The 21,150-nt window shown below is 37.3% G+C and overlaps 1 long non-coding RNA gene across 2 annotated transcripts; it reads left to right on the top strand.

The window, feature by feature from the left end:
- The first annotated feature begins 13,171 nt into the window (after nt 1-13,171).
- Nucleotides 13,172-19,765, top strand: LOC141278175 (uncharacterized). 2 transcript variants are annotated; one of them, XR_012330516.1, is made up of 4 exons: nt 13,172-13,206; nt 14,615-14,742; nt 16,104-16,180; nt 19,402-19,765. It is a non-coding gene; the product is annotated as an uncharacterized lncRNA (long non-coding RNA). The 2 variants fall into 2 exon arrangements; XR_012330515.1 differs by lacking the exon at nt 16,104-16,180.
- The last annotated feature ends 1,385 nt before the right edge of the window (nt 19,766-21,150 follow it).

The following is a 21,150-nucleotide window of genomic DNA, read 5'->3' as shown; positions in this document are numbered from 1 at the left end:
GATAGTTTTCTATACTGTTAGTGGGTGCACTAACCTTTTCCAATGTGTACTTCCAGCACAGATACGTATTATAATCCTTATTTTCACATAAAAACAGTGCTTTCAATGTTAAACTAGGAACTCCAGAATGAGACACCAATACCCAATTCCCAAGATGCCTCGAAGCTGGTTTAGTTGCCTAAATGAATTTCTATATTGTAAGTTCACATCCTAAGAACATCACATCATTATTGCTGAAAACGTAATTGCTTAATAGGGGCCACATATTGTGTAAATGGCTATACGTGCGTTATCTTATTTAATTTGTACAACTTGATGAAATAATGTAGCAGATAATTGATAGTTGCTCTCTTAGCAACAATGAACTTCTCTGTCTTCTTATAACCACCCGCCTCACCCCTGCACACACACACTTTAGGAACTGAATTATCTTCTTCCAGGGAAGCTACTTCACTTCTGGTTCAAAGTGTCAAACCCTTTACCTAAATTAAGCTAATCAGTCTGTCCATTTACCTGACAGCCCTGCATTATTCTGGGGTAGACATTTGACCTTATCAATCATAGTAAATTTAGATCATTTTCTGGGAAGGTAGGAATTGTCCTAGAAACGGAATGATATGTTTTTTTTAAGAACTAAAAGGCACACAGTAATTTTTGCTGTCATGAAGAGTACCAGCCTCAAACTGAAGCCAAAATTCAGAGGAGCAAAGAATTGATAAGGACGAATTCTGACTGCATTGGGAAATTTCAGATCAAAATGTGCCTGATTTAGTTCCACCTCTGGATTTTTGAAGTTACATTACCATAATTTTGGGAAAAAAATTGAGTTGTGTTTTATGTGTGTAATGCAAATAAACTATTATAGAAAATGAATAACTTGTTCAGGTGTACACACTCAGGTGGCAAAATTGAATGTTGAATTCAGGTTGATTTCTCCATGCATTTGTTTTACCATTTTCAAATATTATGTTAGGTAGAAAATACAGCTCTTGGGAATGAGGCAAAATAATAGAACAGATTTATTTATTTGTATTTTATTTAATTTATATTTTCACGAGCTATATTTGCACAGGGTAGCTTATTTTAGTATCCGTTTCCTGATTAAGCCTTAATCAAGTACTTTTGGAGTTCCAAGGATTTTCTTGCACATTCTTATAAAAAATCTGCTCATCTACCTGGTCTTCTGACTTGGTTTCTTTCCTCTCACACTATTTAACAACACCTGCCCCATATTCTGCCATTGCGTACCAATAAGTTTGGTGATTGTTATGTTTTCTGGATATCTTTGATGATTTTCCTGGCTTCTCTGCCAGCACATTTGGTGCTCTGTGACACAAGTGTGAAAAACATCCCTTTTACCCATAAATGAGTGCTGCTTGGAACCACATGTCATAAATTTTCTTAAGTAAATGCAACACACCTTAAAATTATAAGTGATAGACTAAATTTCATTCATGTATACAATCTATGATGACATGTTTCCTACCCAACCCTATTTTAAATTAATATACCAAAAAATTCTCTTATTCTTCTTCCAAGAATTTCTCGCATAAACTGATTACTTAAGTACCCATCAGAAAATCTGTCAGACATGTGAACACAAAAGTGATTCATTTTGGAATGCTTGCTTCACTTGCATAATAAAAGAACAAAACATTTTTGTGACATGTATTCAAGAAATTTGAAGCCTTAAGTTGACTTGAGAAAAACAATCCTATAAAACTGCCATTGTACAAAACACTAAAAGAATTAGTATATGTAGGCAGATTTTGTTGTAAATATATGCTTTTGAAATGTCTCAGCAAAATGAAAATCCACTGCATTTTATATATAAATAAACTATACAATTAGCAAAGTGATGCTTCCAAATTAAGTAGATAAAAATAAATTTTAGAGAAACTTTTGACCTTAGCAATGCCCTAGGATTTTATGAATTTGTTTAACAGTAAGGAATCATGTTATGCACTAATGTGATAAGGGCTAACAGTAAGACCACAGAGTCTTTCAAAAATTACAGCTTAGGGCTTCCCTGGTGGCGCAATGGTTGAGAGTCCGCCTGCCGATGCAGGGGACACGGGTTCGTGCCCCGGTCCGGGAAGATCCCACATGCCACGGAACGGCTGGGCCTGTGAGCCATGGCCACTGAGCCTGCGCGTCCAGAGCCTGTGCTCCGCAATGGGAGAGGCCACAACAGTGAGAGGCCCGTGTACCGCAAAAAAAAAAAAAAAAAAAAAAAATTACAACTTATCGCTGAAAGGGGAGTGTACAGTGAGAGTGCCCAGGATAGCAATGTGTTTTTAAAGGCAGCAGACCATAAAGTGAATGCGGCAGAAAATAAAGGAGGCATATGGAAGGAGAGTGTCCTCACCTATTCACATGTATATGAAGATAATAATAAATACAAACTGTCATTAGTGCACATAAAAATGAAATAAGAACCTTGAACATCTTTATGGCTTTATGCAACATAAACTGTGATTTGTATTGTTAACCACTTCTATACCTCCATAGTTATAACTGGGCAGTAATATTAATAGTTTAAAACTGATGGGAGAATCATAAGATCACTGTTCTAATTCTTGCATTAAAGAATACTCATATGGCTTATATAATTAGTAATTGTGAGCCTTAGTGTCCTCATTTATTGATTTTTACTTGCATGGTTATATAATTCCTACACTGTCTGTTTCATGTCTAATTTTGAAAAATAAAATAATTCATGTGAAAATGCATTTTAAGTCACACAGTGCTGCATTTGTAGATACTTTTGTTTCAAGAAACTAAAATAGAACATGATTCAGATTGGAGGCCTCTTTGCCATGATGATCTGTTGAAGGATTCTGGGTATGTTGGCAAAGAATTATTATTAATGCTAGTTTCTTTTTTTTTTTTTAATTTTTATTGGGGTATAGATGCTTTACAATATTTTGTTAGTTTATACTATTCAGCAAAGTGAATCAGCTATACGTATACATATATCCCCTCTTTTTTGGATTTCCTTCTCATTTCAGTCACCACAGAGCACTGAGTAGAGTTCCCTGTGCTATTCAGTAGGTTCTCATTAGTTATCAATTTTATACATAGTGTCAGTAGTGTATATATGTCAATCCCAATATCCCAGTTCATCCCACGCCACCAGCCCCCCACACCCGCTTTCCCCCTTGGTATCCATATGTTTGATCTCTTCATCTGTGTCTCTATTTCTGCTTTGTAAACAAGATCGTCTATACCAATTTTTTCAGATTCCACATATATGCATTAATATACGATATTTGTTTTTCTCTTTCTGACTTACTTCACTCTGTATGACAGTCTCTAGGTCCATCCATGTCTCTACAAATGACCCAGTTTTGTTCCTTTTTATGGCTGAGCAATATTCCATTATATATATGTACATATCTTCTTTATCCATTCCTCTGTTGATGGACATTTCGGTTGCTTCCATGTCCTGGCTATTGTAAATAAGGCTGCAATGAACATTGGGATGCATGTGTCTTTTTGAATTATGGTTTTCCTGTGTTTATTGGCCATCTGTATATCTTCTTTAGGGAAATATCTATTTAGGTCTTCTGTCCATTTTTTAATTGGGTTGTTTATTTTTTTGATATTGAGCTGCTTGAGCTGTTTGCATATTTTGGAGATTAATCCCTTGTCAGTTGCTTCATTTGCAAATATTTTTTCCCATTCTGAGGGTTGTCTTTTCATCTTGTTTATGGTTTCCTTTGCTGTGCAAAAGCTTTGAAGTTTCATTAGGTCCCATTTGTTTATTTTTGTTTTTATTCTCATTATTCTAAGAGGTGGGTCAAATAAGATCTTGCTGCAATTTATGTCAAAGAGTCTTCTGCCTATGTTTTCCTTTAAGAGTTTTATAGTGTCTGGCCTTAAATTTAGGTCTGTAATCCATTTTGAGTTTATTTTTGTGTGTGTTGTTATGGAGTGTTCCAATTTCATTCTTTTACATGTAGCTGTCCAGTTTTCCCAGCACCACTTATTGAAGAGGCATCTTTGCTCCATTGTATATTTTGGCCTCCTTCATCATAAATTAGGTGAGCATAGGTGTGTGGGTTTATCTCTGGGCTTTCTATCCTGTTCCATTAATCTATATTTCTGTTTTTGTGCCAGTACCATACTGTCTTGATTACTATAGCTTTGTAGTATAGTCTGAAGTCAGGGAACATGATTCCTCCAGCTCCATTTTTGTTTCTCAAGATTGCTTTTGCTATTCGAGGTCTTTTGTGTTTCAATACTAATTGTAAGATTTTTGGTCTAGTTCTGTGAAAAATGCCATTGGTAGTTTGATAGGGACTGCATTGAATCTGTAGATTGCTTTGGGTAGTATAGTCATTTTCACAATATTGATTCTTCCAACTAAAGAACATGGTATATCTCTCCATCTGTTTGTGTCATCTTTGTTTTCTTTCATTAGTGTCTTATAGTTTTCTGCATACAGGTCTTTTGTCTCCTTAGGTAGGTTTATTCCTAGGTATTTTATTCTTTTTATTGTAATGGTGAATGGGATTGTTTCCTTAATTTCTCTTTTTGATCTTTCATTGTTAGTATATAGGAATGCAAGAGATTTCTGTGTATTAATTTTGTATCCTGCAACTTTGCTAAATTAATTGATTAACTCTAGTAGTTTTCCAGTGGCGTTTTTAGGATTTTCTACGTATAGTATTGTGTCATCTGCAAACAGTGACAGTTTTACTTTTTCTTTGCCAATTTGGATTCCTTTTATTTATTTTAAATATCTTCTTTAGAGAAATGTATGTTTAGGTCTTCTGCCCATTTTTGGATTCGGTTGTTTGTTTTTTTGATATTGAGCTGCATGAGCTGCTTGTAAATTTTGGAGATTAATCCTTTTTCAGTTGCTTCATTTGCAAATATTTTCTCCCATTCTAAGGGTTGTCTTTTCAGCTTGTTTATGGTTTCCTTTGCTCTGCAAAAGCTTCTGAGTTTCATTATGTCCCATTTGTTTATTTTTGTTTTTACTTCCATTTCTCTAGGAGGTGGGTCAAAAAGGAGCTTGCTGTGATTTATGTCATAGAGTGTTCTGCCTATGATTTCCTCTAAGAGTTTTATTTATAGTGTCTGGACTTACATTTAGGTATTTACTCCATTTTGAGTTTATTTTTTGGTGTATGGAGTTAGAGAGTGTTATAATTTCATTCTTTTACATATTGCTGTCCGGTTTTCCCTGCACCACTTATTCAAGAGGCTGTCTTTTCTCCATTGTATATTCTTGCCTCCTTTTTCAAAAATAAGGTGACCATATGTGCATGTGTTTATCTGTGGGATATCTATCCCGTTCCATTGATCTATATTTCTATTTTTGTTCCAGTACCATACTGTCTTGATTACTGTAGCTTTGTAGTATAGTCTGACATCAGGGAGCCTGATTCCTCCAGTTCCGTTTTTCTTTCTCAAGATTGCTGTGACTATTTGGGGTCTTTTGTGTTTCCATAAAAATTGTGAAATTTTTTCTTCTAGTTCTGTGAAAAATGTCATTGGTAGTTTGATAGGGATTGCATTGAATCTGTAGATTGCTTTGGGTAGTAGAGTCATTTTCACAATGTTGATGCTTCCAATCCAAAACATGGTATATCTTTCCATCCATTTGTATCAACCTTAATTTCTTTCCTCAGTGCCTGATAGTTTTCTGCATACAGGTCTTTTGTCTCCTTAGGTAGGTTTATTCCTAGATATTTTATTCTTTTTGTTGCAGTGGTAAATGGGAGTGTTTCCTTAATTACTTTACAGATTTTTCATCATTAGTGTATAGGAATGCAAGAGATTGCTGTGCATGAATTTTGTATCCTGCTACTTTACCAAATTCATTGATTAGCTCTAGTAGTTTTCTGGTAGCATCTTTAGGATTCTCTATGTATAGTATCATGTTATCTGCAAACAGTGACAGTTTTACTTCTCTGAAATAGATTCCTTTTATTCTTTTACTTCTCTGATTGCTGTGACTAAAACTTCCAAAACTATGTTGAATAACAGTGGTGAGAGTGGGCAACCTTTTCTTTTTCTAATCTTAGTGGAAATAGTTTCAGTTTTTCACCATTGAGGACGATGTTGGCTGTGGGTTTGTCATATATGGCCTTTATTATGTTAAGGTAAGTTCCCTCTGTGTCTACTTTTTGGAGAGTTTTTATCATAAATTGGTGTGGAATGTTGTCACAAGCTTTTTCTGCACCTATTGAGATGATCATATGGTTTTTAATCTTTAATTTGTTAATATGGTGTATCACATTGACTGATTTCCATATATCAAAGAATCCTTTCATTTCTGGGATAAACCCCAATTGATCATGGTGTATGATCCTTTTAATGTGCTGTTGGATTCTGTTTGCTAGTATTTTGTTGAGGATTTTTGCATCTATGTTCATCAGTGATATTGGCCCTGTAGTTTTCTTTCTTTGTGACATCTTTCTCTGGTTTTGGTATCAGGGTGATGGTGGCCTCATAGAATGAGTTTGGTAGTGTTCCTCCCTCTGTATATTTTGGAAGAGTTTGAGAAGGATAGGTGTTAGCTCTTCTCTAAATGTTTGATAGAATTTGCCTCTGAAGCCATCTGGTCCTGGGCCTTTGCTTGTTGGAAGATTTTCAATCACAATCTCAATTTCAGTGCTTCTGATTGGTCTGTTTATATTTTCTGTTTCTTCCTGGTTCAGTCTCAGTAGGTTGTGCTTTTCTAAGAATTTGTCCATTTCTTCCAGGTTGTCCATTTTATTGGCCCATACTTGCTTGTAGTAATCTCTTGTGATCCTTTGTATTTCTTCAGTGTCAGTTGTTACTTCTCCTTTTTCATTTCTAATTTTATTGATTTGAGGCTTCTCCTTTTTTTTTTCTAGATGTGTCTGCCTAATGGTTTATCAATTTTGTTTACCTTCTCAAAGAAGCAACTGTTAGTTTTATTGATCTTTGCTATTGTTTCCTTCATTTCTTTTTCATTTATTTCTGATTTCATCTTTATGATTTCTTTCCTTCTGCTAACTTTGGGTTTTTTGTTCTTCTTTATCTACTTGCTTTAGGTGTAAAGTTATGTTGTTTATTTGAGCTGTTTCTTGTTTCTTGAGGTAGGATTGTATTACTATAAACTTCCCTGTTAGAACTGCTTTTGCTGCATCCCATAGGTTTTGGTTCGGTGTGTTTTCATTGTCATTTGTTTCTAGGTATTTTTGATTTCCTGTTTGATTTCCTCAGTGATCTCTTGGTTATTAAGTAGTGTATTGTTTAGCCTCCATGTGTTTGTAGTTTTTACATTATTTCCTGTAATTGATATCTAGTCTCATAGCATTGTGGTCGGAAAAGATACTTGATACGATTTAAATTTTCATAAATTTACCAAGGGTTTATTTGTGACCCAAAAGATGATCTATCCTGGAGAATGTTCCACGATCACTTGAGAGGAAAGTATATTCTGCCGGTTTTGGATGGAATGTCCTATAAATATCAATTAAGTCCATCTTGTTTAATGTATCATTTAAAGCTTGTGTTTCCTTATTTTTATTTTGGAAGATCTGTCCATTGGTGAAATTGGGGTGTTAAAGTCCCCTACTATTATTGTGTTACTGTCGATTCCCCCTTTTATGGCTGTTAGCATTTGCCTTATGTGTTGAGGTGTTCCTATGTTGGGTGCAAAAATATTTACAATTCTTATATCTTCTTCTTGCATTGATCCCTTGATCATTATGTAGTGTCCTTCTTTGTCTCTTGGAATAGTCTTAATTTTAAAGTCTATTTTGTCTGATATGAGAATCGCTACTCCAGCTTTCTTTTGATTTCCTTTTGCATGGAATATCTTTTTCCATCCCCTTACTTTTAGTCTGTATGTGTCCCAGGGTCTGAAGTGCGTCTCTTGTAGACAGCATATATATGAGTCTTGTTTTTGTATACATTCAGCCAGTCTATGTCTTTTGGTTGGAGCATTTAATCCATTTACATGTAAGATAATTATCGATGTGTATGTTCCTATTACCATTCTCTTAATTGTTTTCAGTTTGTTCTTGTAGGTCTTTTCCTTTTCTTGTGTTTCCTGCCTAGAGCAGTTCCTTAGCATTTGTTGTAAAGCTGGTTTGGTGGTGCTGAATTCTCTTAGCTTTTGCTTGTCTGTAAAGGTTTTAATTTCTCCATCGAATCTGAATGAGGTCCTTGCTGGGTAGAGTAATTTTGGTTGTAGTTTTTTCCCTTTCATCACTTTAAATATGTCCTGCCACTCCCTTCTGGCTTGCAGAGTTTCTGCTGAAGGATCAGTTGTTAACCTTATGGGGATTCCCTTGTATGTTATTTGTTGTTTTTCCCTTGCTTCTTTTAATATTTTTTCGTTGTATTTAATTTTTTATAGTTTGATTAATATGTGTCTTGGTTCGTTTCTCCTTGGATTTATCCTGTATGGGACTCTCTGCACTTCCTGGACTTGATCGACAATTTCCTTTCCTATATTAGGGTAGTTTTCAACTATAATCTCTTCAAATATTCTCTCAGTCCCTTTCTTTTTCACTTCTTCTTCTGGGACCCCTATAATTCGAATGTTGGTGCATTTAATGTTCCCAGAGGTCTCTGAGACTATTCTCAACTCTTTTCATTCTTTTTCCTATATTCTGCTTTGCAGTACTAATTTCCACTATTTTATCTTCCAGGTCACTTATTCTTACTTCTGCCTCAGTTATTCTGCTATTGATTCCTTCTAGAGAATTTTTAATTTCATTTATTGTGTTGTTCATCATTGTTTGTTTGCTCTTTAGTTCTCTAGGTCCTTGTTAAATGTTTCTTGTATTTTCTCCATTCTATTTCCAAGATTTTGGATCACCTTTACTATCATTCCTCTGAATTCTTTTTCAGGTAGACTGCCTATTTTCTCTTCATTTGTTTGTTGTGGTGGGTTTTTACCTTGCTCCTTCATCTGCTATCTTCTCATTTTGCTTAAGTTACTGTGTTTGGGGTCTCCTTTTCACAGGCTGCATGTTCGTAGTTCCTGTTGTTTTTGGTGTTTGCTCCCAGGGGCTAAGGTTGGTTCAGTGGGTTTTGTAGGCTTCCTGGTAGAGGGGCCTAGTGCCTGTGTTCTGGTGGATGAGGCTGCATCTCGTCTTTCTGGTGGGCAGGTCTGTGTCCGGTGGTATGTTTTTGGGTTGTCTGTGACCTTATTATGATTTTAGGCAGCCTTTCTGTTAGTTAGTGGGGTTGTGTTCCTGCCTTGCTAGTTGTTTGGCAAAAGGTGTCCAGCAGTGTAGGTTGCTGGTCATCGAGTGGAGCTGGTTCTTGGCGTTGAGATGGAGATCTCTGGGAGATTTTCACCGTTTGATATTACATGGAGCTAGGAGATCTCTGGTGGACAAATGTCCTGAACTCGGCTCTCCCACCTCAGAGGCACAGACCTGACACCTGAGTGGAGCACCAAGACCCTGCCATCCACACAGCTCAGAATAAAAGGGAGAAGAAAAGAAAGAAAAATAAATAAATAAAATAATGTTATTAAAATAAAAAATAATCATTAAAAATTAAAAAGTTAGAAATAAAAGAAGGAAGAAAAGAAAGAAGAGAGCAAGCAAACCTAAAAACGAATCCACCAATGATGACAAGTGCTAAAAACTATACTTAAAAAAAAAAAACCCAACAGAACCCTAGGACAAATGGTAAAAGCAAAGCTATATTGACAAAATCACACACAGAAGCATACACATACACACTCAAGAAAAGAAAAAAAGGAAAACAAAATATATATCATTGCTCCCAAAGTCCACCACCTCAATTTGGGAGGATTCATTGTCTATTCAGGTATTCCACAGATGCAGGGTACATCAAATTGATTGCGGAGACTTATTCCGCTGCTCCTGAGGCTGCTGGGAGAGATTTCCCTTTCTCTTCTTTGTTCGCACAGCTCCTGGGGTTCAGCTTTGGATTTGGCCCCGCCTCTGCATGTAGGTCACCTGAGGGCGTCTGTTTTTCACTCAGACAGGATGGGGTTAAAGGAGCAGCCGATTCAGGGGCTCTGGCTCACTCTGGCCAGGGGGAGGGACGGGTATGGAATGCGGGGTGAACCTGCGGCGGAAGAGGCCGGCGTGACGTTACAATAGCCTGAGGCACGCTGTGTGTTCTTCAGGGGAAGTTGTCCCTGGATCACTGGACCCTGGCAGTGGCGGGCTGCACAGGCTCCCGGGAGGGGAGGTGTGGACAGTGACCTGTGCTCGCACACAGGCTTCTTGGTGGCGGCAGCAGCAGCCTTAGCGTCTCATCCCCATCTCTGGGGTCCGTGCTGGTAGCCCGACTTGCGCCCGTCTCTGGAGCACATTTAGACGGTGCTCTGAATCCCCTCTCCTCACGCAACCCAAAACAATGGTATCTTGCCTCTTAGGCAGGTCCAGACCTGTTCCCGGACTCCCTCCCGGCTAGCTGTGGTGCACTAGCCCCCTTCAGGCTGTGTTCACACAGCCAACCCCAGTCCTCTCCCTGGGATCCTACCAAAGCCCGAGCCTCAGCTCCCAGACCCGCCCACCCCGGGGGGTTAGCAGACAAGCCTCTCGGGCTAGTAAATGCCGGTCGGCACCTCTGTGTGGGAATCTCTCTGCTTTGCCCTCCGCACCCCTGTTGCTGCGCTCTCCTCCGTGGCTCTGAAGCTTCCCCCGCGCCCACCCCCCCATCTCCACCAGTGAAGGGGCTTCTAGTGTGTGGAAACTTTCCCTCCTTCATAGCTCCCTCCCAGAGGTGCAGGTCCCATACCTATTCTTTTGTCACTGTTTTTTCTTTTGCCTTACTCAGGTTCGTGGGGAGTTTCTTGCCTTTTGGGAGGGCTGAGGTCTTCTGCCAGTGTTCAGTAGGTGTTCTGTAGGAGTTGTTCCACATGTAGGTGTATTTCTGATGTATTTGTGGGTAGGAAGGTGATCTCCATGTCTTACTCTTCCGCCATCTTGAAGGTCTCCTCTCAGCATTACATTTTATACGAGAATCATTTTGTTGCAGAATTTCTGTCATTTCAAGGTAATCAGTAAACTGCTGCATAGTAGAGAATGGTAGTAATTTAGAAAGTAAATAATCTCTTTGAATTATTGAATGTGGATCTCATGGACTCCTGCACGTTGATTTAAAAATTTGATTTGAAGTAGTCCTATAATAAAAAATTATGTGAAACTTAGTTGGAGAGATAGATACATGTTTGATGAATCTCCTAAATAGCTTTTATACATAACTCTATCTTTAAGGAAATCCATACTGCTAGGTGAACTTCCAATATATTTCAACTCCTTAAGAATTTCCACTGCTACAACATTTTAAATTCATTTAAATGCACACTTGAAAGTGAAAATCACCTTTGAAAACTATTTTTTTCTGGTCAAATATATGGTTAAATAAATAATTTTTAGGACATGATGTTAATATTGAGTTGTCCTAGCTGTCACTAGCTTTGAAATACTTCTCAGTTATTTTAGATGATCCTTTCCATTTAATAAGTAAATGTATTAATATTAATTAGTGACAAAATGGTGATTTGGGGCTATTTTTATTTGTAGAACAATGGTTTAGCACAGAATTTTCATAGACAGTATTCATTTAATAGGTATTCCAGAAACTTCCATGACTGCAATTTTAGATGTGACAAAATTGAAATTTAATTTTAGAAATGGATTTTATTACATATATAGACATTACAATTATTACTGTTATCTCTGCTTTTATATTTACCATATTTTATTTCATTTGGAAAACATTTAAATCATTAAAATAGAGAAAAGTTTCTAGAATGTCAAAGGTGAAAAAAGATGGTTTCAAAATGTAAAGTCGTTAATTTTTTCTGAAAATGATAACTATCCACTGTGTTATTTATGAGTTTAAATGTAGATTCACAGGAAATATTTGAATTCAGTGCATTTTGTATGGCATCAAAAGAGTTGAATGAGAAAAGCAAATATAAAAACTTAAAATATTTTTCATCTAGTATGCCACAGATATTTGACTAATTGAAAGTTTCAGTTATTTACTTAGCGTCATTGTCATGTAAACTCAAATACACTTCTTTGGACCAACAAGTATAAAAATGATAGTATGTCAAGTGTCAGATATTTGCCAAATTATGGTAGGCATTTAATTTCAGAATGAGGGCAAACAATCTGAACAATCTAATTCAGCTTCTGGAGCCAGGGGAAACATTAAATATTGTTTTACTGCAAGCATGTTAGGACCAAAAGATTGTTTCCGTGGTATTCCTTTTAAAGAACAGATCGTAGATATCCTCAACGAGATCCACTTAGCCTCAGTATGTTCAGGAAAAAAAAAAAAAGTGCTTTTTCTGAGCAAGTGAAGTTCAGAGAGACATAAAAAGACAGATTTTCAGGCCACTACAATTTTTCACTGTGGGTTCATTTAAGTAATTGTATGTGGGCAAGTTGGACACATAACGTCCCAGTAACCAGCAGCTGTGGTTTGTAGTTTTCATTTTCAGATTGATTTGAAGTAACCATATCCAGTTGTATTCTGCACTGAACGAAAAAAAAAAAGAAACTTGCATATTGACTAGAATGAAAAGAACACTTTTGGCTCCAGAAGTTTATCGACTGAACATATTACATTTAGAGTATGATATCTGTCTAAATGAGCACAGATTAGTACACTATATAATTGGTATTCAAAGTGCTAATGCAAAGAAATGATAGATATGAATCAATATGGGATTTGGACACAAGGGGTTCAAAAGATCAATGAATACTGCAACTCAGAAAAACAAAGGGAGAAGGTCCTGACTAAACTAAGACAATGTTTATATCTACCCTTACCGAAAAGTTTCAGCAGTTCCCTAGTGTTTAAGGATTGTATGCTATTAGCAAAACCACACATATATAACATTATAATTTGACATTTATTAATTTGGGTCTTTGGTAGTCACTAGTAAATTGTATATCATTTGTTCCCTAACCATAATTATCATTATTAACAAATTCTGTATTGCGTTTCTAAATCCTGAGTTATTGAGCCTGCCCAGATATTATCTGATAATTATTTAAAATGGGTTGATTAAGATGAATGACTCAAAAGAAATACATGGCTAATAACTGTTACTCCCTGAGCACATAATGTATTATAATGACATTAATAATTTTCTTTTGTGTGTTTCCAGTTCCATTTTGAACGCTACCATTAAACACAGGAGTTGGGCACTGTAACCTACTGCAGTAAGAAAAGAAGAATGGATTATTAGAACCTAATAATCTTGAGGTAAGGTAATTTCAGGGGAAAATTTGACATTTATTTGGGGAATCTTGATGAAATAGTGAACTTTGAGGTGTTTAAAAAAAATACAGTAAGTCCCCTCCATACGAACGAATTCTGTTGCAAGAGCGCTTTCGAAAGTCCACTTTGTTCGTAATTCCATCAAAGTTAGCCTAGGTACCCAACTAACACAATCAGCTGTATAGTACTGTACTGTAATAGGTTTATAATACTTTTCACACAAATAATACATAAAAAACAAACAAACACAAAATATAAGGAAAACATTTTAAATCTTACAGTCCAGTACCGTGAAAAGTACAGTAGTACAGTACAACAGCTGGCATCCAGGGGCTGGCATCGAGTGAACAGGTAAGAAGAGTTACTGACTGGAGGAGGGAGAGGAGGTGGGAGATGGTAGAGCTGAAGGATCGTCAGCAATAGGAGACCGAGGGCAAGTTGCAATGTCACTCACGCCTGACGTTGATGGCACAGGTTCCAGTTCCTTGCTGGATTCAATTCTATCTACCCTCTTAAAAAAACGATACAGTGATGTCTGGGTAGTAGGTCTTTCTTTTTCATCATAGATGTCACAGTAGCCCTGGATTGCGTTCTGAATGGCTGCTGCAACCTTTGTGTACCATCCTACGTTGGGGTCCTGTGCCTCAAAAACTAACAGTGCCTCCTCAAATAAAGAAAATCCCCTTGCCATTTCCTGCATCGTGAATCTCTTCGGTTCTTCAATTACTTCTTCTTCCTCTTGTCTCTCTTCGTCCTTTCTCTGAGCCTCCAATCCTATCAGGTCTTCATTAGTAATCTTCTCCTGTCACAGAGCAAGGAGTTCAATGTTATAAGAACAAGCGACTTCTGCCAGCTTTTTGCTTCGCTCCACTGTCTCAATTATTTTCACTTTTGTTTCCATCATTACCTCTTGGAGCTTCTTAGCAGTACCAGCTGCATCACTGCTGCTTTTAACGCTTGCTTCCGGACATCCTGGGCTTAAAATAAAGATACTGTACTACTGTCCTCTATACAGTACTGTATAGTAAAGTACACAAAAGAACAACCACTTGTAGAGGATGCACGCACGTGACAATGTACGCCAGACACGTGAACTAACTACGTGATTGGACATGTGAACGCATGTTTGTCTCTTTGAAAGTTTGCAACTTGACGTTTCATATGTAGGGGACTTACTGTAACTATAATCAATTGAAGTATATTTTTCCTTGCAGTTCCTCTGCCATTAAGCTTGGATTAGTGGATTTCTGTGTGGCACTAAGAAGACATTGGGTAGGAAAAAGGGAGACTATAATGCAGAGTATATTTCCACTAGGTGAAACAAAAAAGGCAGTGCCATGACAGGGTGGAGAGACTTTGAAAGTAAAACTTATTTGTTTTTTGATGATTATAGCACTAAAAGGCACCCAGATAGTGAGGAAAACATATTGGAACATATAAGCTGGGACTTTGTGTCCCCACTTCATCCAGCAGAGTGTTGGAGCAATAGAAAAGCCAAAGTTTAAGATGGAGACTAGATTGGTAAGTACCAAATGGTACCTTGATCTCCCATAGCCTTGATTTGGTGTGCAAGAAACCAGTATGCCGCATGATGGACACACCTGTGCTGAGAGAATTAGTGGCTGCTCAATAATGTGAGGTCATTCAAGGAAGCCACAAGAAAGACCTAACGTTTGAAGGAAAAAAGTAAGCACCTGAACTTCTGAAGTGATTGTTAGCATGACATCCACAAGGGCCTGGTAAAAATGGACAATGAGACTCCTCACTGCAGGATCACAGGGATGCAGTTGTGACCATCCACTGTGCAGCAAATTCCAACAAAGACATAGAAGAAACCATTTGGACCAAGGTCTTTACTCCTACCATCATGAGGGTACTATCCTTGAGACGAGAGATTAATAAGGTAGACAAACCCCTCATAGGGAAATGGGATATAAATTAACTGTATTTTGCTACTAGGAACTGAGATATTTTGAGACATTTTTGATCTCTTTACAGCAAAATGCTTCAACTGTGAAACACTGACTGATGAATTAGTCAATTCAGTGACAGTGATCAACTGACAATTTGACTAAGTTAACTGGTGAAGTCAAACCAAATATATTATTAATATCTTATTATGTGCATAGTCAAGTCCAGGTAAAAGTGGTATAATAAGTTGAAACTACATTCAAAGTTTTATCACAGAAAATTATATAAAGAGCAAAAATAGTTAACCTGTTTCTACTGAGAATCTTTGGCACTGATTTTTAAAGAGGGAAACAAAAGTTAACAGTTGTACCCAAGTAATAGCATAAAAAGCGTTCATTTATTTTCTAAAAAGTGACCAATTATAGATAATGAGTGGCTTACTTTTATCTTAATCCCCCAGTATTATAGGTTTTAGAGGGCAATGTTTAACTACTATATCCCGCTAAATTTGTTCCAGATCTTAACCCTTTACTATGTAATTACTTTGTGTTGCCCCTTAGAAAAGCAATTTAGTTCAGTCTTCTGTTTCTTCTTTCAACGGGCCAGTAATTTTCCCCTTGCTTTTGGAGTCAGAGAACTTTTCAGATATTTTTAGAAGAGATATAAAGTGTTTAAGAAAATAAACAAGACTGTTAAATTGGGAGAAAAACACATGAGAACTTTTAATATGGTCACAATTCACTATAGAATCTCTTTCAAAAAGAGAATTTTGTGATTACCACTCACCAGACTTGGAAACTCATTTACTGCTAAACATGGTAGTTAAAAATATCCTCCCTGGTTTCTAACAAGGAGCACCTTTGAAAGAAAAGTCTCCATATTTTGAAAGCAGTGTGTAGGGGGCAAAAATCAATTTACACTTTGTATTTTTTTCTCAGCAAGTCCTTGTCCATGTAACTGTGTCTTTACAGAAGGTATACTCCATTCATATTTGAATGAGTTGACTTTTCCTGAATTGTTTCAAGAGGTTCCTCAGGAAGGAGTGAAGGTAGGGAAGAAAGCTTTCAAGCTTTGCCACTCAAAGGCTCCCTCCTCTATTGCGACAGTAGAGACTGTTGTTACTTTATAGCATGGATCTTTGTGCAGCCACAGCTCCTCTGACACGAAGAACCAACCTGGGGCAGGAGAACTCGTGCAGCTCCAGTGCTTTCCTGTTTTCTTCTCAGACTACGTTATGGGCCACCATCATCAAGAGACACAGCCCTTAATTTCCAAAGCCATGAACTGAATTTGTTTGCATAAATGTTAGTTCACTAGAGCTTTCTGACATTGAGACATTTAGGTCACTCGGAGAAAACTTCTTGCCTTCTCTATTGGCTTTCACTAGCGCTTAAGCCCTGTTTGTTCTGCATCCTGGATTTGGCAGTTTCCCTTCTGGTGGGATCCCCTCGTTCCTGGAGTGACTGTTCTACCTAGACTAGATCCTTCCTGTCTCCCAGTTTTTCCCCACCATAGCTCAAGGACTCCTGAGGACATGTGGGGCTCCAATTTTGGTAAAATTTTTTGAAGTATCTCAGATTACCATTGTCACATAGCTACTTTGTGAATGGAGATTTTTTGGGTTTCTTGTGCTTCTGGAAAAGTTCCAAAATTCAGAACCAAACTGTCTCTATGTTTTACAGATATCAAAATTCTTTATAGGCATAACTTTATATGAATATCTATGGGGAAAATTACTTTCCAAAGGATTCATGGGATGTTACAGGGATTTCAAATTTTATAGGTTGAATTCTCATCCAGAATTTGGAAAGATTTTCCTACAGGACCATGTGGGATCTTCAATTTAAATCATAAAGTCTCAGAAGGGTACTTAGAGGTTATTTAATTAAAATGACTAACAAATATTTGAAAGTGCTAACTAAAATATAGTTTACATACTTTCTAGGAACTTTGAGAGTCTACTTCTGGCATTCCTATATATTTGATTAATATGCCGTACTTTACTGTATGCTGTCACACATCACAGATGATTAGAATATAGTTCAATAACCTGTATGTCAACTTCACTGAATAATAAGTTCTTTGAGAGTAAACATTATGTTCTCTTTACCCTTGTTGGTCTAGCACATAGGAAACCACCTGGAATAAAGTACATACACATGAAACAGTCCTCCTCCACCCACCACCCACCTCTAATCTTGCATTCTCTCCATAATTTCTTCATATTTTTCCCTTATAGGTCTTATGAACATTTACATTGTATATATTTTAATTATTTTTTTGTGTATACTGCTGCTAAAAATACCTCATGTGAGCTGGAATATTTGGGGGTTTTTTGCACATTATGTCTTGTATAGTGTCTGTCTGTTGTATAGTAGGTACTCAGTAAGTATTTATTTTATGGATAAATGAATGTAGAGGATAAAATTAGTCAATGAGACAGAAAGTAGAAGAGTTTACATATGCTCAAACATTCATAAAGATGATATTAGAGAGGAGAGCTTAAGCAAATATACTTATTCTTAAACTTTATACCACAGGTTACAAAATGGTGTCCTACTGACTTCTTTTTTTTGGTCCAAACACAGATTTTTTTTTCTTAATTTGTTGGAGGGGGAAGGGGTATGTTGCTGCCAACTGATTCCCAGATAAAATCAAGCAAACAAACAAATGTGCAACCAGATTTTTTGGTTTGTTTAAAAAATGCAATATTTGGCCACGTTCAACATGGTTGTCAATTGCTGGATTACAGCTGACCCTTCAATTTGCCACACATCCTACAATATTCTGCTCTATTTACTTAGTTATATTTCTTTGCTTGGCATTACAGAAATTTAAATTGTCATCTGGACCCTACAGAGAGGTTGAGTTGTTGCAATTACAAATTATTTTTAGAACACTAGTTATCATTTTGTAAGACCATATTGTATTCATTTTCTATTGCGGTGTGACAAGTTACCACACATTTAGCAGCTGAAAAAGATTATATTTATTAGCTCATAGTTTCCATGGATCAGGAGTCCAGGCACAAGTTAGCAGGGTCCTCAGTTCGGGTTCTCAAAAGGCTAAATTCAAGGCACTAGCTGGGGCTGCAATCCCATCTGAGACTCAACGCTCTTCCAAGCTCTTGCAGGTTGTTGGCAGATGTCATCTCTTGTCTGTAGAACTAAGGCCCTAAGTGTGCAGTTCTCAGTGTAGTTCATTAATATGGCCATTTGTTTCTTTCCTCTGAGTTTAGCAGGAGAATCTCTCAAAACATCACTTTCTTTTAAGACATTACATGACTAGGTCAGGCCCACCCAGAATAATCTCCTATCTGATTAACAAAAGTTAACTGATAAGAACCCTAATCATGGGAGTGATACTCCATCGTATTCATAGGTTCTGCCTACCCTATGGCAGGGAAGGGCATAGCGGGAGGGGATTATACAAAGGTCATGGGAGATCTTCTCAGAATTCTGCCTGTCTTAAGTTTAAGCTCCAACTAGTAAAACAAGACCTGGGACTGGATGTTATTAACAAGTTCCTAAAGCCATAAAACTTACAAACTTAGAGCTTATAAAAGAAGTGTTGGGCTTCCCTGGTGGCACAGTGGTTGAGAGTACGCCTGCCGATGCAGGGGACACGGGTTCGTGCCCCGGTCCGGGAAGATCCCACATGCCTCAGAGTGGCTAGGCCCGTGAGCCATGGCCGCTGAGCCTGCGCGTCTGGAGCCTGTGCTCCGCAACTGGAGAGGCCACAACAGTGAGAGGCCCACGTACTGCAAAAAAAAAAAAAAAAAGAAAAAGTGTTGCTCTAAGCCTAGTGTTTCTTAGCATAAGCTTTTGGAGTAAAAATATTTTCATTGGGTAATCATTTGAAACTACACAAGTCACTGCCTCTGCTCTAGGGAAATTAAGTAAGCTCATGAAGCTCTGATATTGTACCACACATGGGCACATGTTTAACATAGGATGGTTATGCCCAAGGGAAGTTTTGTGTGTCACATTTGAAAGTTGTGCAGGATAATTGTATAAAATTGGGGATTTTGCATTTATCTATTGCCCCAACAGAGATGATTTGGCTATCTGTGATATCCCCACATTCCTTAGATTACCCATGTCATTTTCATCAGGTTTTGCACTACAAGTTTACACACATCTCCTACTGACTTAATTTACAGTGTTATTTTTTTGTGCTTCTCACCAGGTGCAAAGATAGTTATCATCCTCTTTTCCAGACTACACACATTTCTCTTCAAGATTTTTGAAGATTGTTTTCTTTTTACAGATTCTGTCCGGTCTCTTTGCAAGTCAAACAACCATCCTGCAAGTTCACAGAATCACTCAGGTTAATATTCATTTGACTCTTTCTTTTAAAAATATGGTTTTATCCTTGAACCACAGAAGATACATTATCACTGCTCTATCCCCACAGAGAGTAAAAGATAAAGGACCTTAGTCCTTCTTAATTAACAAACACTTAATAACTTAATTTTTTCCCTGGGAAATTTTACTTTAAAATACTTTCCCTTTACATGTTTTCATTATTATTATTATTAATACATTATTTGTAGGTACAAGCAAGCTGCCTGTTTCAATGCAGGATGTATGATAAGGATGAGATTTCTCAAGTGAATCTACAAGCAAAGTACATGGTTAGCAATTATGGTTTTGAAAACTATGCACTAAATTATGCCATGATGCAAAATGTGGAAACATCATAACTCAGTTCTCGTTACAAAAAGGAGCTGTGCTAAGAATCTTAAAATGAAGGAAGAAAAATCATTTCAAACAAATGTCTTACAGATTGGAAAGAGATTTTTTTCTGTAATGAGATCTAAAACATATAGCCACTTGTATTCACCTCTCTAACCATGTAACCTGAGAGTTTGAATTCCATAAAATTATGCTGTTAGTTAATATAATTACTGGGTACTGTAATCTATCTAAAGCTAACTTGTATCTGTAATTTAAGACCTTTTTTTAAAATTTATTTATTTTATTTTTTATTTATTTTATCTTTGGCCGCGTTGGGTCTTTGTTGCTGCACGTGGGCTTTTCTGTAGTTGCAGTGAATAGTGGAGCATGGGCTCTAGGTGGATGGGCTTCAGTAGTTGTGGCTTGTGGGCCCAGAGCTCAGGCTCAGTAGTTGTGGCACACAGGCTTAGTTGCTCAGCGGCATGTGGGTCTTCCTGGACCAGGACTCGAACCCGTGTCCCCTGCACTGGCAGGCGGATTCTTAACCACTGTGCCACTAGGGAAGCCCTAAGACCATTTTTGAAAACTCTATAATATATATCTTTCACATTTTACTGGTTGGAAAGTATTTTTACACATATTGTATATTGTATATTCTTACTGATTCTATTTAGTTTGGAGTATTCTGGAATGAGGGCTTCCTTGGTGGCTCAGTGGTTGAGAGTCTGCCTGCCGATGCAGGGGACACGACTTCGTGCCCTGGTCCGGGAGGATCCCATGTGCCATGAAGCGGCTGGGCCCGTGAGCCACGGCGGCTGAGCCTGCGCGTCCGGAGCCTGTGCTCCGCAACGGGAGAGGCCACAACAGTGAGAGGCCCGCGTACCGCAAAAAAAAAAAAAGGATGGTGGAGTACGATGATAGAAAATGGGGAAAAGAAGACTTAGTTAATAGGATTAAGCACAATTTTATAAAAAGTATTTCACTGAAAATATATTTTTGACATTTAACAGCAACTCCTACTCTAACAATAAATGGAAATATTAGTGTTTGATGTTCTTGTTTTTTTTTTTAGTTGTTGTTGTTCTTAAAGCCCTACATGTATTTGTACTGTTTCCCATATGATGACTATTGCTTTCCTAATGTATATACCCAAGCTGATTCTTATAAGTTCCTTTGATGCTTGATCTCAGATACTGTCAACCAAATATTCCTTTTACATATAGAAACCATATTTTAGGGTGTTTCATGGCGTGATCCTTTTGAGCCACCATACTGGAGATTTTGGCTGGTAACTCTGAGAATAATTGGTATGACCCGAAGAAGCTATAGTGTTAGTGAG

The sequence above is a fragment of the Tursiops truncatus genome, chromosome 3 (genome assembly GCF_011762595.2).
Source record: "Tursiops truncatus isolate mTurTru1 chromosome 3, mTurTru1.mat.Y, whole genome shotgun sequence".
Taxonomy (NCBI): domain Eukaryota; kingdom Metazoa; phylum Chordata; class Mammalia; order Artiodactyla; family Delphinidae; genus Tursiops; species Tursiops truncatus.
The sequence above is the reverse complement of the archived record's forward strand: the minus strand, read 5'-3'. Positions and strand labels throughout refer to the sequence as shown.